The sequence below is a fragment of the Myotis yumanensis genome, unplaced genomic scaffold, assembly GCF_028538775.1.
Source record: "Myotis yumanensis isolate MYYU_CA2020_CCGP unplaced genomic scaffold, mMyoYum1.0.hap1 SCAF_6, whole genome shotgun sequence".
Classification (NCBI taxonomy): domain Eukaryota; kingdom Metazoa; phylum Chordata; class Mammalia; order Chiroptera; family Vespertilionidae; genus Myotis; species Myotis yumanensis.
Window position 1 is genome coordinate 77,016,915 of NW_027223757.1, and position 20,223 is coordinate 77,037,137.

The 20,223-nt window shown below is 40.9% G+C and overlaps 1 protein-coding gene across 1 annotated transcript in view; it reads right to left on the bottom strand.

The window, feature by feature from the left end:
- Positions 1-20,159, bottom strand: part of PAQR8 (progestin and adipoQ receptor family member 8) — a 112,102-nt gene extending 91,943 nt beyond the window's left edge. The window contains exons 1-3 of the mRNA XM_070418431.1: positions 19,753-20,159; positions 18,149-18,239; positions 8,137-8,792 (exon numbers count right to left, since the gene is read on the bottom strand). The gene's annotated coding sequence lies outside the window, so the exon portion shown is untranslated. The remainder of the gene's footprint in view (positions 1-8,136; positions 8,793-18,148; positions 18,240-19,752) is intronic.
- Positions 20,160-20,223: the final 64 nt, after the last annotated feature.

Here is a 20,223-nt window from a genome sequence, read left to right on the forward strand (position 1 = left end):
GGCGGGAGGTGACCTGGTAATCAGGGGAAGGTGATGCCCCCATCACACCTCTGCTGCTGCCACTGCCGGCAATCCAAGCCTTGGGTGGCCCTGGGTGGCTGGGCAGCCACCATCCGAGGCTTGCCTGTGCCTCGGGCTGGCCCTGGGCGGCTGGGGGTCTGAGGGGACTGGGGGACTCCGGAAGCAGGTGCAGAGCTGAGGGGACTGGGCACCACCATCTTGTGGCTGTGGGCACCGCTATCTTTGAGGGTGTGGCAGTCAATTAGCATATCCCTCCTTATTGGCTGTGGGCGCCATCTTTGAGGGCGGGAAGTCAATTAGCATATTCCCTCCTTAATGGTTGTGGGCACCACCATGTTTGCGATGGCATGAGGGTCGGTTAGCATATTCCCACTTTATTAGATAGGATAATGAGGCTACAGTAAGCCCCAATATGTGACAGTAACTAATAAACTCTTTCCAACCCAAATAGAGTTTTAGAAAATACGTTTAATTACTACATGAAAGGAATCATCTAAATCATTAAACTGCCAAAGTGTTTAGTCCTGCCTAAGTCAAGAATCAGCTACCAATGGCAAGCACAGACTTTTCAGTTAGAAACAGCTACCTAGGGAGGAATGACTAATTACCACATATCCTTTCTCCAAGATCCTGATCTAACCCACACAGCATTCAGTGTCTCTCATGGCTGTCTCATTTTATCCCCTTTGCCTATCACAATTCCTCACACATAAGACTCAGTAAGTATTGCTGGAACGCATTGTTGAGTTCATAATGTTTACCACATTATATTTATGAGCCCACCTTAGAAATAAGCTCTGGGATGCAGCTTCAGCCATCTTGGCTAACATCTTGTGGGATTTGGCATCTAAATCAACCTCAGGAAGTTAGATCAGCAAGGGACCTTTAGGCTCAGTGCAATCTATTTGTTTAACAAGGAGAACACTTGAGACACAGAATTCTCTTAGGACCGTAACTTTCCTAAGGTTACATGATCTATGCAGCCAGGATATGAACACTCCTAGTCCTGCCTAGGATATACACCAGCTCTTAAAGAAAGAGAAGCCAGCCGAAACCGGTTTGGCTCAGTGGATAGAGCGTCGGCCTGCGGACTGAAAGGTCCCAGGTTCGATTCCGGTCAAGGGCATGTACCTTGGTTGTGGGCATATCCCCAGTAGGAGATGTGCAGGAGGCAGCTGATGGATGTTTCTCTCTCATCGATGTTTCTAACTCTCTATCCCTCTCCCTTCCTCTCTGTAAAAAAATCAATAAAATATATTTAAAAAAAAGAAAAAAAAAAAAAAAAGAAAGAGAAGCCAAAGGGCACATGAAATTATAGAAGTAGATTTTCATTAAGGAAAAAAAAGTCAGGAAAGGCATTGCAGTGGTGTGTGGAGAAGTTCTTTGCAGCCTCTTAGTTCTAGCATCAGGCAACTTGTAAGGGCATTCTAAGTGACTTGGCCATGTCGAACTCTGAGGTCTAGAACTATCCAGTGCTAATGATGAATCTATTTTGCCTTATGGTTGTTCATTCTGAAAACTCTAAGGAACAACTGATCTTTCCTTTTTTTTCCACTCTTGTAAGGTAGGTCCTTTTTCATAATAAAGAAGTTGAAATCCAGAGTGAATTTTTTAACTGAAAGCCAGGTGACTGAAATTGAAAAGGATCTTGTCTTTCGTCAACAACAAAACAAAACAAAACACTAATTAACCATCTCTTCACGTGCTTCCTTGTGAGGGCAGCACATGATCACGGCAAGTAAAATTGACTGGTGAAGTAGTTTGGTTTCTCTGGGCACTTCATGATTTTAGTGTGTGGGAGGGGACTTCTGGTAGAATTTCACCGATGTGTGTGCTTGGTGAGGAGAGAAAGCCAGGAGAAATTAAAAGTCCTCTAGAAAGAGTCATTAAGGAGAGGAAGGCAATCATGAAGAAAAGAAGGCAAACTAATACCACACTAAGAACCTAGTCTTGTTTGCTCTGAGCCATTTCATCCTGACTCTTGTGCTGAATCTGTAAGAAAATGGACAGAAGTTGCTGATGTGTGGTTTACACAGATGTAATTACATTAGTACCCTTGGCCAATTCATAATGGTAGGCATGATACTAATCAGCTAACTCAACCCCGAGCTTCCTGGTGCTCACACCTGCCTGGAAGGTAAGTATTTCATTGACCATCATTGGGAAAGGCATATACACCCACACATCACTCTGCCCAACTCTGCTTAATGGCACCCTTGACTCACAACGCATGCCCCGTGGATCCAGCTTGGAAGTAGGGGAGCTGCAGCTTCTTGCACAAACCACTGTGCAAATGGGAGCCACAAGCTGAGAAAGCGGCTGCCCTGGTTCGGGCCATGTGGGGCACATGAATCTATCTGTCCTCCATACCCGAGAACCCAGAGGTCATCCAATTTCTGCTTATTCAGCCATAAATGTCTGCCCACAGGACCTGGGCTCTCCCTACACCATCTCATCTTTGGCAGGCCCTCTGAGAGGATAGACTTCACCCCACAGATGAAAGCAAGCTCTCTGGATGTCTCAGGAGACATTTTACTCTATCTACAAGAAGCTGGGCCCGCAACTTCAAAGGAAAGTCACCCACATGAAATTGGTTCTCTGTGCCTCAGAAAGTGGCCAATGGACTGGATCAGCCGGCCTCCTCTGTGCTTCTGCATTGTGTGGCCAAGCTACTGGGGAGGGCAGATCTAGAGGTAGGCGTGCCTTCCGTGAGGTATGGATGCTATCTGTGCTATATTTCAGCACCTCCAGGAAAACCAGCCTGACAAAGAGGGGGATCATGAAGAGGTTCTGGACCAAATGTGGCTTCCCAGTGAGTGCTGGGGCTACTGGAGGCACACACATTGAGGTGCCCAGCCCTAAAAGTCAGGAAAAGAACTATCCAAATGGGTGTCAGTACTTTTCAGTAATTCTTCAAGCCATGGCTGGTCCTGACCTTCACTTCATCCAAATGTTTGTCAGCTTCCCAGGATTCAGCCATAATCCACATGAATTGGAGGCAAGTCGGCTTGGCCATAGGGGAGATACAAGCACTCTCTCACCCCCATCCAAAAAAAACCCAATAGGGGCCTGTCCTCATCGGTGAGGGAGCATACCCTCTCCATCAGTGGCTGACAGCCCCAGTCCACCAACCCATCACCGCTGAGGAGCTGCATTTCAACCAGAGGCTCTCGACTGTGGGGGCACCACTGAGCAGGCCTTCAGGCAGTTGAGAGGCCAGTGGCAGTGTCTCCAGGACAAAGCACGATGTTGGGCAAAGCGCATCTGTGAGGTGGCCACTGGCTGCTGCTTGCTCCACTACCAGTGTGTCGACTGCGGTGAGGCCTTTGGCCTGGAGTGGGACCAGAGCTTCCAACCTTGCTGTGGCATGGAGCAGAACCAGCCTGCAGAGCGGCAGGAGGCACAAAGGCAGCTGGGGTTGTGGGTGGGCCAAGCCATCAGTTGGCACCTGTCATTCCAGGCCCAGCCAACTGGGGATGATGACTATCCCTCCTGCTTTTTCACTTGACTTTCTCCTTCAGGCGTTCTTTCTTCTTTCCATGTTAACCCTTCCTTCTCCCCTCCGGAGAATAAAGCACTGAGGTTAATGTTTCTAACATTCTAAGCTTGCTGTATCTTTCTATAAAGTGTCTGAAAAGGGCACGCAAGCTGGCCATCCCTAACAGGAGGGGAACAAATTGTCTGGATCCGTGGTCGGCAAACCACGGCTCTTTGGCCCCTTGAGTGTGGCTCTTCCACAAAATACCACGTGGGGCCGCGCAAGAACAGTGCGATTGAAACTTTGTGGCCCATGTGCAGAAGTCGGTATTTTGTGGAAGAGCCACACTCAAGGGGCCAAAGAGCCACATGTGGCTCGCGAGCCTCAGTTTGCCGAGGCGCAGTTTGCTGACCACTGGTCTGGATGGTCAGAGAGGCCTGTAAGAAATGGACTACAGGTGTGTGGCTGCTTTATAGCCCGAGCATTTTATAGTGGCAGATCTAAGCATCTTAGTTCTATTTTAAATATCTTGAGTGCTGATTTTATCGCCCATAAAGTCATATGCATTTTCATAAACATCTACATTTACACTTGTGTACACACACACACACACACACACACACACGTCTGTCTTCTCTGAACTAACTCTGTTCAAATACTAATAACCTGTATTAGTTTCCTATTGCTACTGTAACAAATTGCCACAAAATTAGTGGCTTTGCCCAGAGGATGTGGCTCAGTGATTGAGTGGCGACCCATGAACCAGGAGGTCACAGTTCGATTCACGGTCAGGGTACCTGCCTGGATTGCAGGCTCAAGCCCCAGTTGAGTTGTGCAGGCGGCAGCTGATCAATGATTCTCTCTCATCATTGATGTTTCTCTCTCCCTCTCCCTTCTTCTCTCTCTCAAACCAATAAAAAACATATTTTAAAAAATTTATTATCTTGAAGTTTTGGAGGTCTCAAATCAGTTTCAGTGTGCTAATGTCAAGATGTGGGCAGGGCTATGTTCATTCTGAAGGCTCTAAGGGAGACTTTGTTCCTTGCCTTTTCTAAAGGCAAATGCCTTTCTTGGCTTTCTCAGCCCTTCTCCCCAGCCCACCCTCACCCATCCAGCTGAGGCCAGAGCTTGCAAGACTGAGAGGCAAACTGTGAACTGGAATTTTGTAGGGTGGAGAAGGAGCCTTGGCTCCTCCATCTTTAGAAGTGTAACCAGACAATCCCAAACCCAGTTGTGATTCTGCACGTACTTATTTTGTGCTTCTCCCTTGGTCCACTTTTCTTTCCTTCCCTCACACAATTTCAAATAAAAGTGAAAACCTTACGTGTGTGTGTGTGTGTGTGTGTGTGTGTGTGTGTAGGGGGCATAAGGAGGATTTTAGGATGAAAGATTAGATACCACAATGAGAAAGCTCTACTTGTTAAAAAGTGTAATTAAAAAAAATTGGGGGATGACTGGTTTGGCTCAGTGGATAGAGCGTCAGCCTGCAGATTGAAGGGTCCCAGGTTCGATTCCAGTCAAGGGCATGTACCTTGGTTGTGGGCACATCCCCACTGGGGAGTGTGCAGGAGGCAGCTGATCGATGTTTCTCTCTCATCGATGTTTCTAACTCTCTATCCCTCTCCTTTCCTCTCTGTAAAAAATCAATAAAATGTATTTTAAAAATTTGGGCAAAATCCAACACCCACTTATGATTTAAAAAAAAAATGGGGATAGAGGAAACATACCTCAACAAAATAAAGGCCATATATGACAAACCCACATCTAACATCATCCTCAATAGTGAAAAGCTGAAAGCTTTTTCTTTACAATCAGTAACAAGAAAAGGATGTCCACTCTCACCATTTTTATTCTACATAGTATTGGAAGTCCTAGCCACAGCATTCAGAAAAGAAAAAGAAATAAAAGGCATCCATATTGAAAAGGAAAAAGTAAAACTGTCATTATTTGCAGATGACATAATATCATATATAGAGAATGCTAAAGATTCCACCAAAAAACTATTAGGACTAATAAATGAATTAGGTAAAGTAACAGGATGTAAAATTAATATTCAGAAATCAGTTGCATTTTTATACAGCAATAACAAACTATCAGAAAGAGAAATTAAGAAAATAATCCCATTTACAATTGCATAAAAAATACCTAGGAATAAATTTAACCAAGGAGGTAAAAGACCTGTACTCAGAAAACTCTAAAGACATTGAAGAAATAAATGAAAAAGACATAAGTAAATGGAAGGATATACTCTGCTCATGGATAAGAAGAATTAGCATTGTTAAAATGTCCACACTACCCCAAACAATCTGTAGATTCAAAGCAATCCCTATCAAAATACCAACAGCATTTTTCACAAAATTAGAACAAATTATCCTAAAATGTATATAGAACCACAAAAGACCCTGAATAATCAAAGGAATCTTGAGAAAGAAGAACAGAATTGGAGGTATCATGCTACCTGATATCAAACTATGCTACAAGGCTATAGGAATCAAAACATCATGGTACTGACATAAAACCAGATACAGAGATCAATGGAACAGAATACACAGCCCAAAATAAAACCATACCTATATGGTAAATTAATCTATGACAAAGGAAGCAAGAATATACAAAGGAGTAAAGATAATATCTTCAATAAATGATGTTGGGAAAACTGGACAGGTAACATGCAAAAAAAATAAAACTAAACCATCTTCTTTCACCAAACAATAAACTCAAAATGGATTAAAGACTTAAGTGTAAGACCTGAAACCTCAAAACTAGAATATAGGCAGTAAACTCTCCAACACTGCTCTTACTAATATTTTTTTGAATGTCTCCTTGAGCAAGAGAAACAAAAGAAAATAATCAAACAGACTACATCAAACTAAAAAGTTTTTGCACAGATAAGGAAACTATCAACAAAATGAAAAGACAACCTTCTGAATGGGAGAAGATATTCACCAATGATACATCTGGTAAGGGGCTTTGAGGGCTGAGGCAAGCTGCTGCGACAGCTGAGCTCCTTGCATGAATTTCATGCATCGGGCCTCTAGTATTGTAATAACTAGGTATTGTGTCAGATGGGTACTAGACTTTTTGAGGTGATAACTTTGTAAGATATATAAATGCCTAATCACTATAATGAACACCTGAAACTAATATAATGCTGTATGTCTACTGTAACTGAAAAAAGTTTTGGTTAGTTTTTTTTATTTCCTTTAAAATTTATGGGTCACCTTGGTGGAGGTGATAGGTAATTTATATATTCTTTTTAATGTTAATGATAATAAGGCAGAGAAGACAGCATTATTTTGGTTAGGGGACACCGTTGCGATAGAGCAGGTGTTTAATTATTTGCTAATTTGGGGGTGAGAAGAAGAGGAATAAGCTGTGTGCCTGAGCTTGTTTCAGGCTTGAGGAGAGAGAAAGGCTGTTCTTAGGGCCCAAAGAATTCTAAGCAGCTGGAATCAGTGACCAGTAGAGAGGGGCTGGGACACAAACCTTGGATCAGAAGAGTAAAACCACATCTCAGGCCCATCATTTCCTTGCCCCTGCACTATGCTATGGGGCTGAGATAGAATGGAAAATAAGAAAAAACCCCAAATACTAGCTTTCATGTGAAGATCTTATTATTAAAATCCTAAATTCCTTTGTCTTTTATTTGCCGTTATCTACCCCTTTCCTCTATTTAATTTCCAAATTCCTCCTAAAAGAAAAATGAGGAGAACAGAGAAGCAAAAATCCCCATTTCAGGGGAGAAATCTCCCCAAGGTCCTGGGGAAGCAGGATATGGTAGAGGCAGGAGGTCTCAGTCCTGGCTCAGGTGGCCTAGAGATGATTTTAGGAGGGCTACTCTCTCATGGACATCATCAACAACGTCCTTAAGAATGGCCACCACCTCCTGGCCTCGGATGTAGCTGTTTCCAACCACCACAGACCAGCACAATACCCACAGGGTTGCCATATGAGCATTGTGTTGGTCTATGTGGCACTGCAGCTGGGCAGCTGATTCCCCAGCCAGTTTGCTGACCAGGCACTTGTTCTCTGCCATTTCAATTGCAATAATTGCAGCAGCAGTCTGGTGGTGCCTGAGGGTCCTGGCTTTGGGCTGGAGCTGGCACACTTGGCCTGCTGAGCTGCAGGGGACACTGTAGACACCCCTGGAGCCTCTGGGACTAATGATGGAGTCTCTCTCTGAGGCTGGTTTCCATCTGGAGATTCTGGCCTCCTCTGGACTTTTGTTGGAGAAAAAAGAGCAAAATTCTAACTGCTCTCCTGATCCTATTCTTTCCAGGTCCCACGGAAAAGATTACCATGATGCCCAGTTATCACCTACAATTAAGGCAAGAGCCAGGTACAAGCCAGTGGAAGGGTCACTGGGCTCGGGTTCTAGTGTCAGCCTTAGCATTAACTGGGAGTGTCACCTTCTGCAAATTACTTTCTTCTGGATTCATTTTCTTCTCTGTAAAATGCAAGGGCCAAAGATGGTCTCCAGCTGTCCTTTCCAACTCTAACATCTGTAGTGAAACCAAGCTTTCTTAAATTTCCAAGAACCCTGAGGGGAACCCAACCTTGGTTTTATCATTTATGACTTCCTTCTCCTCTCAGTTCTGTGGCATCAAGGCTTTGGTAGAACACATTGGGCCACTTACCTGTCCCAGTCCCTTGGACATCCTGGCTTATGTCCATCTCAGTTGTCTTGTCCACCTGGGCTTTCAGGACTGAGGCCCCTGGACAGCTCTAGTGCTTCTATTTTCAACTTAAAATGATCCTCTGTTTCTATCTCCACCTCTGGTTCTCGTGCCTCCTGCTGCTCCTGGGGAGTTTCCTTCTGCTCACCCGCCTTCTTGCTCCTTGCCTTTTTTCCTTCCCTGGGTCAGCCAGTGGTGGTGGTTGAGATTACAAGGCTGAGTCGGCTCCCGGAGGTGGTCTGGGCTGCTGCCGCCCGTGAACTGCTTTGTAGAAGGGGCATCCTTGAGGGGCTCTCTCAGAGTGTGGGATGGCCATGTGGGGATTCTTGCAGGTCACCTCATGGGCCTTGAACTTGGTTTGACACTGACATGCATGTCGGACACATCCCTGCTCCTGAAGGCACCTGGCCACATCGTCATAGACTGAAATGTTGTGGTGAAGTGTCTTTAGGCACCTCTTGATGGCAGGCTTCTCCGTGATGGTGAGTGGGTGCTTAGATCTCCACTGGAGCCCAGTGGACTCCTGATGGATCCTCTATGGTGCCTGGGATGGTTCCACTGGTTCCTGGCCTGGGAGCATGAAGGCTGAGGCCATCAGTGCATGTTCTAGACATGTCCTATCAAAGAGAAACAGCATTGGATACTTGTTAGGTTGGCAAGACAGATTTTATTCAGGTTACTGCAGTAGGGAAGAGAGACTCCAAGATAAAGTGAACTCAACACCAACTAAGACAAAGGTGACTACGGTTTTATAAGGGGCGAAAGGGAGTTAGCCCATTTAGAGATAACTAACAGGGGCTTAGGGGAGAACAAAAAGGGGCTAGGGAGAGATGGAAAATTACTGAAAACAGTTTGGCTACAAAGCACATTTTGTGGTTTTGGCAGAATTGTGGTTTCTTGAGTAAAGACTCAGCACCGGGGCTGGGGTCACTTTTAGGGACACAGGGAGTGGGGTCATCTTTAGGGACACAGATTAGTATAGGAGGAAGTCAGGCTAAAGTTTGGTCAAGTCTCTAGGCACAGTGTCCAGGCAAGTCTTTTGGGCCGCGTGGGAGATAATAGTTCACAGTTCGTTCCTGGTGCATAGTCTCCCTACTGGAGCAGTCTCGAGGCTGTGGGCCAGTAAGACCGGGGTTCCTTTTCTTCCTTTGCACCCCAGTCGGTGATGGCAGGGTGAGGGTGGACCACACCTAGGCCAGCTTAACATGAAGCGCCCTGTGCTCTGTTTCTATGTTTATTGCAGAGAGTGGCTGAAATGGCAATAGGTGAGGGACAATGTTATTGAGGAAAGGACTCCCAGAGAAGCCCCAGTGCTGCGGAACTTGCTGTGGCCGCAGCTTTGGTGTTCCTTTAGCTGCTGGAGCTTATCATGGATGTGCCTGGTACAATAGATGATGCTATGGAGGTTCCAAGATGGCAGAGCTCGCTAATGTCATAGGCCCTTGTGCTCTGCCCTGCTTTGCTCAGGTTAAAGCCTATGGCAGGGAGGGGCAGAACCAGAGAGTTGTGAGGGTCACCCACCCGGGCTGACCCTCCAGAGACTGCAGACCTGCCCAGGAGCCAACAAGACTGGCTATCAGTTTCCTTGGCCAGCCACAGCCACTCCAATCTGTGACAGGGAGAGATACAGATGCACTTGTTGTCTTGTTCCCTCTTGAGGCAATGGCGGGCTTCTTCTAAGTGAGCCACAGGTGGCTTTGCCCACTTGTGTCTGTCTCACCAAGTGTGCAAATGTCTGACCTTCATTTACACTCCCTGCCTCACTTCAGCAAGGCTCCAGAACAGCTCACCGCTAACAGGCCAGCAGGTCTCCCACGCTGGATGTCCAATGAGCAAGCAGGCTCAAGGTGGGGCCAGCCATCCAAACAGACCATTTGCATAAATGTCTTTGCTGGAAAATCCCTTCAATGGCAGCCAAATCGAATAGACCAGTTCCCACAGCACAGTTAAGAGAAATATCTTGGGGGCCAGATTGCTATCTCCGTTAAGATAGTACCACCCACACCTGTAAGCACCTGCTGGTTTCTCTTGAAAAGACAGGATTGCTATCAGACCAGGGCTGGCTTTGGAAGGCCAGGACTGGGTGTGAGAAGGTGGCTGGGGCTCCCACACTTCAGCCTGGGACACGGGAGGAAGGGCATGAATCCTCTTGACAATAGCTCCCTGTCAGAGTTCCCACAAAGTAAAAAAGTCCGCTTGACACAGCACTCTGCGAAGTGCAGAGGCTGGTTTGAGTGTCCCAGCTAAGAGATAGTGATAGAAAAGGCTTAAATATTTCAAACTGTGAGGGCCTGAAAAAGGATCCAAGAAGGTGGTAAAGCAAAAGAGAAAAGCTTGGGGGGCTTAAATAAGATGCCAGGAGGAAATGATTTAAGATCTGAAGCTGTGTATTCCATATTAATTCAACAGACATTCATTAGACCTTACTTTATTTCAGGCATTGTGCTAAGCATTCAGGTAAAGAAGTAGAATAAGACATGGTCCAGTGGGGGAGACAGACATGTAAACAATAATTGCAATACAATAAAAGGAGCAATAGAAAAATGTCAAAGCAAAGAGATGAGGTCATTCCATCCTGCTTTCTTCTACAAGGATATGCTGGGGGTGAGCAGTCAGTTGGTAGCTCTGAACCAAAACTTTCTCCTCTCCCCCTCTCTTCTCCCTTTTCCTCTTCCACAGCTGTCCAATGGCCCCCAATGCACTCACTGGCCCATTAAGAGAACACAGTAAAATGAGTTGTTGACCCCTGTCCTAAGGAAACAGAACTTCCCAGTGGAACTGGGCTGTCCAGCTCCTTAGTCCTCTGCTGTGAGGAGGACGCATTATATTAGATTGTTATTTTGTGGACAGATGTTTCCTAAGTGACAGAAAATCAAATTCAAGTCCTAAGATCTAAACCAGTCAGAGAGAAACAGTCTGAAGCAGAAAAAAGATGAAAAATATATAAATGTTTGGTCTACTGTATTTCTTTTGAATTTGGATTTTTATTTATGAAAGATAATAGTTTAAAACTCTCATCAGTTTCAGAAGATGTAGTTTGAAACCCAAGAACTTGCCATCTAAATTTTATGTTAACATTTTGTCATGTTTGCTTCAAATCTTTTAAAATACTTACATTCAGCTATAGATCTCCCTTTACCTTTGCCCCTCCTCCAGAAGAAACCACTATCCTGAAGTTGGGTTGCACCATTCATTTTAATACATATTGTTATAGTTGATATTTTGTGAGTTAATAAATAGTAATAATTTATTAATTTACTAGAGGCCCAGTACATGAATTTGTGCACCAATGGGGTCCCTCGGCCTGGACTGCGGGATCAGACCAAAACTGGCTCTCTGACATCCCCCCGAGGGGTCCTGGATTGCGAGAAGGTGCAGGCCCAGCTGAGGGACCCCACTGGTGCACAAATTCATGTACCGGGACTCTAGTAAATTAATAAATTATTACTATTAACACCTTTTGAAACTTTATATAAAAGTGCATATCTTTTGCTATCCCACTTTTTCACTCAGTATTCCCGCCCCCCCCCTCTCTCTCTATATATAGATATAGATATAATTGATTTCAGAGAGGAAGGGAGGGGGAGAGAGAGAGATAGAAACATCAATGAAGAGAGGGAATCATTGATTGGCTGCCTCCTGAATGCCCCACACGGGGATCAAACTCGCAACCAGGGCATATACTCTGACTGGGAATCGAACTGTGACCTCCTGGTTCATAAGTCGACACTCAACCACTGAGCCACACCGGCCAGGCACTCACTCAGTATTCTCTTGACATATGAGGCTACATTCAATTTCTGCATTCCATTGTAAGAATAAATCAGTGTATTTCTTTATTTCTTTCTGTCATATTTCTTATGCTTTCTATTTATCATGTTTTCCTTTGATTTTTTCCATCTCTTTTCCTATCTTCTGTGTAGTGATAGTACTTTGTTTTTCTTTTCCATCTACTACTTTAGGAATAATACATTCTACTTCAATTTTTCTAGTCGTTATCCTTAAATTTTTAACATGAATAACTGCCTTCAAAATACTCATTTTCCTTATGAATAAACAAAGATCTTAGAATATTTAACTTTGATCTACTTTAGCTATTTGTCACGTTATTATTGTCTAAAGCTGAACCGTTTAATATGATCATCATTAGCCACAAAGTGGCTAATTAAATTTAATTAATGTTAAATAAAATTAAAAATTCATTTTATAGGTTACATTTTAAGTGCTTAATAGCCACATGTGGCTAATGGCTACTATCCTGGCCAGAGCAGATGCAGAAAATTTCCATCATTGTAGAAAGTATTATTAGACAAAGCTAGTTATTTCCAGTTAGTTTTTACTTCCCTCGAAATTAGTCATTATTAGTAGTATTGATTTTTAGAGTCAACACTTTAGATTTATCTTTTGTGTTTATCAATTTCTTTGCTCACCATTGTTTTTTCCTTACTTCTATATTTAATTTCCTTTTTCCAAAATGTATACTTCAGGAATCTGCTATGGACTGAATTATATATCCCCCAAACTCATATGTTGATGCCCTAACCTTCGATGTGGCTGTATTTGGAGATAGTGTCTTTTGGAAGTAATTAAGGTCAAGGTTCATTATGATTCTTTAACCTGAGAATTCTTGTCTTCGATCAATTCTGAAAAATTCTTAGGTATTATTTGTCTTATTTCCTTTATTTTTATCCATGTGGAATTCCCATTATATTTACTTGAACCTTTTTATTCTATCATTCATTGCATTTAACTTCTTTTACATTTTCCCCACTCTGCTGCATTATGACACTTTCTTCAGCTCCATCTTCTATCTTAATAATTCTCTTTTCAAATGTATCTATTCTGCTTTTAACCAGTTCATTAATTTATCCTTTCAAAAACTCTATTTTTCAATTCTAAAAGTCTGATTTGTTCAAATTTACCTTTCTTTCCAGGATCTTGTGTAGTATTTCTTTACCTTTTAAAGAAAAAAAATAAAACACTTCGTTTTTTTGTGTTGAGTATATTGATGTTGGAATCTAACTGAATTTCTCAGGAGTTCAGTTGTCTAGACTATAAAATGGGGCTTTATATGAAATGGCCTCTAAGGTGACTTCCAGCACTAAAATTCCAGTATGCACCCTGATATTAATTTTTTTAATGAGCATTGCTGGCTGACTTTGCAATTCTAATTAATGAAGGTGGCATTAGAGCATGGCAGTGCATAAAGAATGGTTATTTTCAAAGCCATCATCCTCAGACCTCTGGGGCTGTGAGCCAACACCTTCTGTGTGTGTGTGTGTGTGTGTGTGTGTGTGTGTGTGTGTGTGATCTTCCTGGATCGGCACAGAGAAGCAGGTGGCTAACCAGATGAACACAGGACAGGAAAAATACCCATCTGGGTTTGGTTTCAGATCAGAGATATTTTTTTGGATGCTTATCAAAGAATCCAGTGAAAGAGTAGGGAGAAGGGGTAAAGACTAAACCTCTGAGCTGGTCAGAGAGTTTTGTTTTGATCTTTATAGCACTTAAAACACAAAATTAGAGTGTTAACAGTTTTTCTACACTCTCTAAAACCAACAACATATTAGAGTGCTGAAAGAAGAATAATATAGTTTGTATTTCTTCTTATCTAAAGATTCCCACAACTGAGCTACAGGAATGTAGAAAGGTGTTGAAGTGAACTGTGGGTATGAGCTGGAGTGGGGGATGGAGGAGGTGATCTCAGTATATTCCTATAAAGGGCAAGTAAGTGATCAATGCAACCATTTTTGGAGCTTGTATCCCAAGGTACCTCACAAGCATCTTTGAAGTTCGACTCCCACTTTGTCAAATATTCAGCGGTAGAGGATGCAATGAGATTCCGTCTTCCTAAACCCTGGTCTTCTGGTCTACCAAACTAATTGTGAATGCTGTAGACAGGAACTGCAGTTTCTTAGTCAAATGGCACAGAGCCAATTAAAATTAATATTCAGTCTACTTCAAAGAGACCTGGCTTTCCTCCAACAATGACAGCTGACCAGATATAGCCATTACGGTTTTATGATTTATTTATTTAATTTTGCTTAGATTTTTAGAATAAACTTGATTGACGTATAATTTATATATGCCTGCCGGCCTGATCAACCCCAACCGTCCCCCGCCTTCCAGCCTTATCACCCCTAACTGCCCCCTCCTGCTGTCAGCAATAATACTTTGCTTTATTGAGGTACAGTTTATATATATTGTTTTAAAGTTCAGCAAATAAAATTTTCCTTTCTTTTCCATACTGTCTTGGACAAAGTTTTGGAACTAAATGTCAAAGTTAAATCCTCCTGACTATTGGTATTTTGAGAGAATGGGTTATCTTTTAAATTTCTATTCCTCTGTTGTCATAACTGAAAAAACTGTTTATTTGAAATTAAGATCTTAATAAAGATCATTAACATCTACGTGTGTTGTAAGCCCTTGAGGCATTGTGTGTGAGGCACATGTATTTATTCTACATACAAATATGTAATTCTTATCCCCCTCTTCCTCATTCCTACCTCCATCCAAATAGCTTTTAGATCTATCCATTTTTTCTCTGAAATGTCTTACTCTCAACATTTTCTTTTTGTCTTTACTTTGAACACCCTTTCCAGACATCATTTCTTTTTTATCTAATTTAAGTAAGCCATTCTAAATAATCCATCCTCTGGTCAGATTAATCTTTCTAAAGCACAACTGATAATGTCTCTCTTTTGCTCACAAGTCATCCATGGCTCCTTTTTGCCTCCTAAATCAAGCACAGTCTTCTCACTCTGCTGTTCAGTCTCCTTTACAGTCAGGCACAGTACACGCACTGCTTCCAGTCCTACCCTGCACTCACCTCTTGTGCTGACCCATCATTTCAGCTACCTTAGTTTCCCTAGGAGTTGGTCATTGTTGCCTTTACATTTTCTTACAATGTCATGGCTGCCCCACCTCCCTAGAAAAATAATGTTCACCTTTTGATCCTTACATCAAATCCTTTTTTTAGCTTTACCTCACTACTCCTGTGTAAATTTACATCTCCAATTTTTAATGCAGGTGGCACTTTGTACCATGTCTAGAACACACATTGCTTTTTCTCATGATTATTTGTACTTGCACCTTATTTTCCATATTTGACTGTAAACTTTTGACCTTTTACCCCCCTAAACACTGAAATAAAATACAGACAGTATAATTTATAGTGTGAGTAAATACCAGCATCACAAAGCCCTGTTGGTTGCACAAAGACTGGTATTTTAAATATTTTGAAACTTCATGTGCAGTTTACTTGATGGATAAGGTAAATAAAAACTGATTATAAATAATATCTAATTTACTGTCGTTTACCTAGCTCACACATAATTGATTAAATGAATGAATAAAAAAATGTTACAGGACACATACAAATGCTAGCCCATCTATAAGTCAGCAGAAGGTATTCATCATGTCCAGAGAAAGGTCTCTTTACACTTTAAACAGTAGCATGAGCAAGAAAATCTACAATGCACTAAGGTAAGATACAACAGACTGTTTTTTAAAAATCAATTAAAGTATTTTAAAATATAAAATATCTGTTCACTTAATATTTAAGTATATTCATTGTTTTTATTTTTATTTAAAAATATATTTTTATTGATTTCAGAGAGGAAGGGAGACGGAGAGAGAGAGAGATAGAAAACCACTGAGCCACGCCAATGGGCTATATTCATTTGTTTTTTAAATGCTATTGGATGTGGCCATATAGACCTGGGTTCAAATCCTGCCTCTGTCCCTTATTGGTATAGGATTCTGTAGTCTTTTAAACTCTAGTCTCCTCATCTGTAAAATGAGGATTAAAAATAACCACATTGCAAGGTATTATAAAGAATAAATAAGATTATATGGTAAAGTGCATAGCATACTATCTGGCGTATAGTATATGTTTAATAAATGGCTGTTGTTATTTCAAGTCAAATCGTAGCTACTTCAAAAGATAGATTTTTTATACTCTGAAGTCGTGATAATACGGTAGTCACTAGCCACGTATGCTGACTGAACACCTGAAATGTGCCTCATCTGAATTGAGATGGGGTAAGTATAAAAAACACAGTAGATTTTTAAGACTTAGTACAAAAAAGTAAATATTTAATTAATACTTATAAAATATTGGTTACATGTAAAAATGACATTTTGGACATATTAGGTAAAGTAAAATATATTGTTGAATGAACTTAATGTGTTTCTTTTTTACTTTTTAAAACGTAGATACTAGAAAATTATATAAGTAACTTGTATTATTTCTACTGCCAGCATTGATCTAGAGCAGTGATAGCGAACCTTTTGAGCTTGGCGTGTCAGCATTTTGAAAAACCCTAACTTAACTCTGGTGCCGTGTCACATATAGAAATTTTTTGATATTTGCAACCATAGTAAAACAAAGATTTATATTTTTGATATTTATTTTATACATTTAAATGCCATTTAACAAAGAAAAATCAACCAAAAAAAAAAAAATGAGTTCGCGTGTCAGAGGTTCACCATCACTGATCTTTAGTCTCTGGTCAAAGACAGAATTAGGTATACAGATGGTCAACTAATGCTTGATTGATTGACGGATATGGCTAAATCTTTTCATTTCATGACATAGGCACAATATAAAGTATTAAGGGACTATACTTTTTAAAATGCACACTCACATCTAGACAGATTTAGAGAATGAAGTTATTAGAAAATCTCATATACTGCATTCATATACACTCATTACGGTTTTGGAAATTTCCTCCTGCAAATCTGTGGCTCTAAGCACTGAAACAGAGTTCTTCAATCAGAGCCTCAGTGAAATTGTGCAACTAAGAATGGGGATGACTTTTCAGTAACTAAGAAACTAGATTGCTGAAATTAACCTTGGCAAATGACAATGAATCACAAGTAGTTGGTAGATCCAACGGTGTTGTCAAATTTCATGGACAAATCAGTGTCACCAATGCTCTCTGGCTTCTGGATTTTCCTACCTTTTGTAGCATAACTAACCCAAAAGCTTCTAGGAAGCAAAAGACAGGGCAGAAGCTATGGGACTATCCCATCTTAATAAGACACACTGGCTAACTCCAGGGACCATTTGACTTTCCATTAAACACCTATCAAATGCCTCTGATTATATTCAACACTGGCAGATTTGGAGCCAGACAACCTATGAATGTATTATTCCTTTAGCCAGATGGATTTGTAGCAAACAAGGTCTCTCAAAAAAGTGCATGGATTGGTTCTATTATCAACTTTTGAAAAGGAATGGGAAGGACTTGAATTTGATTGTCTGAATTGTTCAGTAATGCACCTGGGTGCTTCTCTTTTTTCTCCCTAATATCTCCAATCACTAATACTACCACCACTACTACCATTTATTTAGTGCTTACTAGATGCCAGGAACTTTTCTCAATATTTTATATCTATTATTACCTCAGTGAATACTCAAACCATTCTTTGAACTAAACACTACTTCTAGCTTCATTTTAAAGGTGAGGAAACTGAGGTCCAGAATGATTAAGTAAGTTGTTCCCAGTCATACAGCTAGTAACTAGAGCAGCCAGAAAGAGAGAGGAAGTCTGCCTGTCTTGGTGCTCATGACCCCAGACTACAGCATCAGGAGAAGATTCTGACTAGTCCACATCACAGAAGAGAACAGATCTGCATGGCCAGGGCAAGCCTGGACCTGCAGGTTATGCCTTAAACTGCTCTGGCACTAGAGATAGAGTTTTTGAAGTCCAAGCTTTTGTGGCCTTTGAGTGTCAAAGGACTATAATGGATTATGGTGCTTTCCTGAGTGCTGAAAGCTAGTTATTAATCATAGGCTATTTAGGATATTGTTTGAAAAGTTTTGTAACATATAATACTGTTCATTGGTATACACACACACACACACATATTAGTGAGTGTAAATAATATTTATGAAATATTTTTAAATTATATTGTGCTTTTGGGTACTTTTTGTTCAAGGACACAGAAAAGTGGAAGTATTACATACATTTTGCAATTTCTTTCCTGCAAACTTCTGCCCTCCAGGGAGCCCCCTAGTGTTTATTCAGCTTTGGAGATTGCCTTAGGTCTGTCAAGGCCTAGGGAGAGAAAATGGAGAAAGCAAGAATGTGAACAAAAGAAGAAAACCATTGATACACCACTTTATCGGATTACATGTGCTTCTTCATTGTGAATAAGAAGCAAAGAGCCATTGGCTAAACTCAGCTGGACTTTGTATGAGATATGAACAAATGGCTCTAACTTTTAAAAAGCAACAATCTGATTGATTATTCTCCCCGCAGTTTGAAGGAATAGAAGATAACAAAGAAAACATCCTTTCTGTACTCAAACATCTCATGCCCCTAAGAAAAGAAGAGTGAAGCACCAATTAAATATCTGCATGTCCTTTATGGTTAAAGATGATGATATTAAGGACTTCGTAAATAGAATTGTCATTACAGTTTTCAAATTTGCCAAAGGCTCATGGAATGTTTGAATGGGATAGATTATTAGGAATATTCTAATTTTCTCATATTTTATATGAGGAAACTGAAGTGTGTTAGAGACAAATATTTGGTTTCTATACTCCCACTCCACTTTCTATTGCAAGTTTACTTGTGTTTTCTTTGAATTAAGCTTCCTGATTCTTTCAGTGTTAATTTCAAGTTGTTTCCAGACCAGAGAATATTGTCAATATTGTCTTCAATATATCCACAATATGAGTTATGATCAAGTGATAAAGACACTCTTAAGTTATAATTAATTATCCCTTATGTTATAACTAGAGGCCCAATGCACGAAATTGGTGCAAGGGGCTCGGCCCTCGCAGCCGAGACTTTGTCCAGAGGGTCGTCCAGAAGGTCCTCCGGTCTAATTAGCATATTACACTTTTATTATTATAGGTTAAATGCAGAATCCTCATTCTAGAATTTTATTTTTTATTTTATTTTGCCTGTTAAAGAAAAGCAGGCAATCATGAGAAGCTGGTCTTTTTTCTCTAAGAATCAATTTACCTGTCCACTAGGATGACACAAAACTATAAACTGTATAATAACTAAAAATACATATACGCATACAAATAGATGGCATATTTTTTTGTTGTTGTTTAGGCAGATTATACTTAGGATCCTTGTCAGGGTACCATCTGCCTTGGAGACCTTCAAACAAACTATATGTAGCTTGGCCAAAATTTCAGATATAGAATGACCAGGTGTCTACTATTGGGCAATCTGGTATTTTTGTTTCCTGTTCCATAAAATTAAAAACATGCTGGGCAATGAGACTGTTCTTTATTGTGCACTGGTGGTTACATGGGTGTATGCATAATAAAAATTCATTGAGTTGTACACCTAAGATTTATGCATTTTACTGTATATAAATTATAACTCAAAAATAAAACGGAAGACTATAAAGAAACTGCAAAACTAAAAACAAAACTTGGAAATGCAATTGATCTTTTTAATTTATTTTCAGATTTGCTTTATCTTAATTACTGATTGGTACTTAAGAGTGACTTGGCACAATTTTTTTTTCTCCTTGTGTTTATCTTTCAATAAATTGTTACTTTAAAAGATCCCGTGATGTTATAAAGGCAAGAAAGCCTCAACTTACCCGTTTGCAAGATGGTGTAGTAATTATGTCCAACATTTTGTATAACACACAAGGCCATCTCTGGGGCTGCGGGATACGTATCGAAAATTTTTCTTCACACTCCTCCGCCGCCTCATATTTTTATGGGTTACTTCAGGCAACGGTATTCAGATAGCGAGTGGGTCGCTGAATTAAATGACTTTTCCCAAAGATGCTATGATTTCATTCTTAATCCCAGATTCTCAAAATTCACTTTATTTCTTCTGGATGCTTCTTAAGCAAGATACCCAGCTCACCTGACTTGAATATATACTTAAAAACTATTTGCTTTTATGTTTCACCTCCTTGCGTTATAAACCCCTATTCGCTGATGTTTAGAGTTTGAATCCAAACGCCAGGCTCAGTTTGTTCCCCTTTAGGCAAGTGAGGATACAGCTGATTGAAAAAAAAAGAAGCCCTGGAAACATCCGGGAACTGGGGGAAGACTACTAC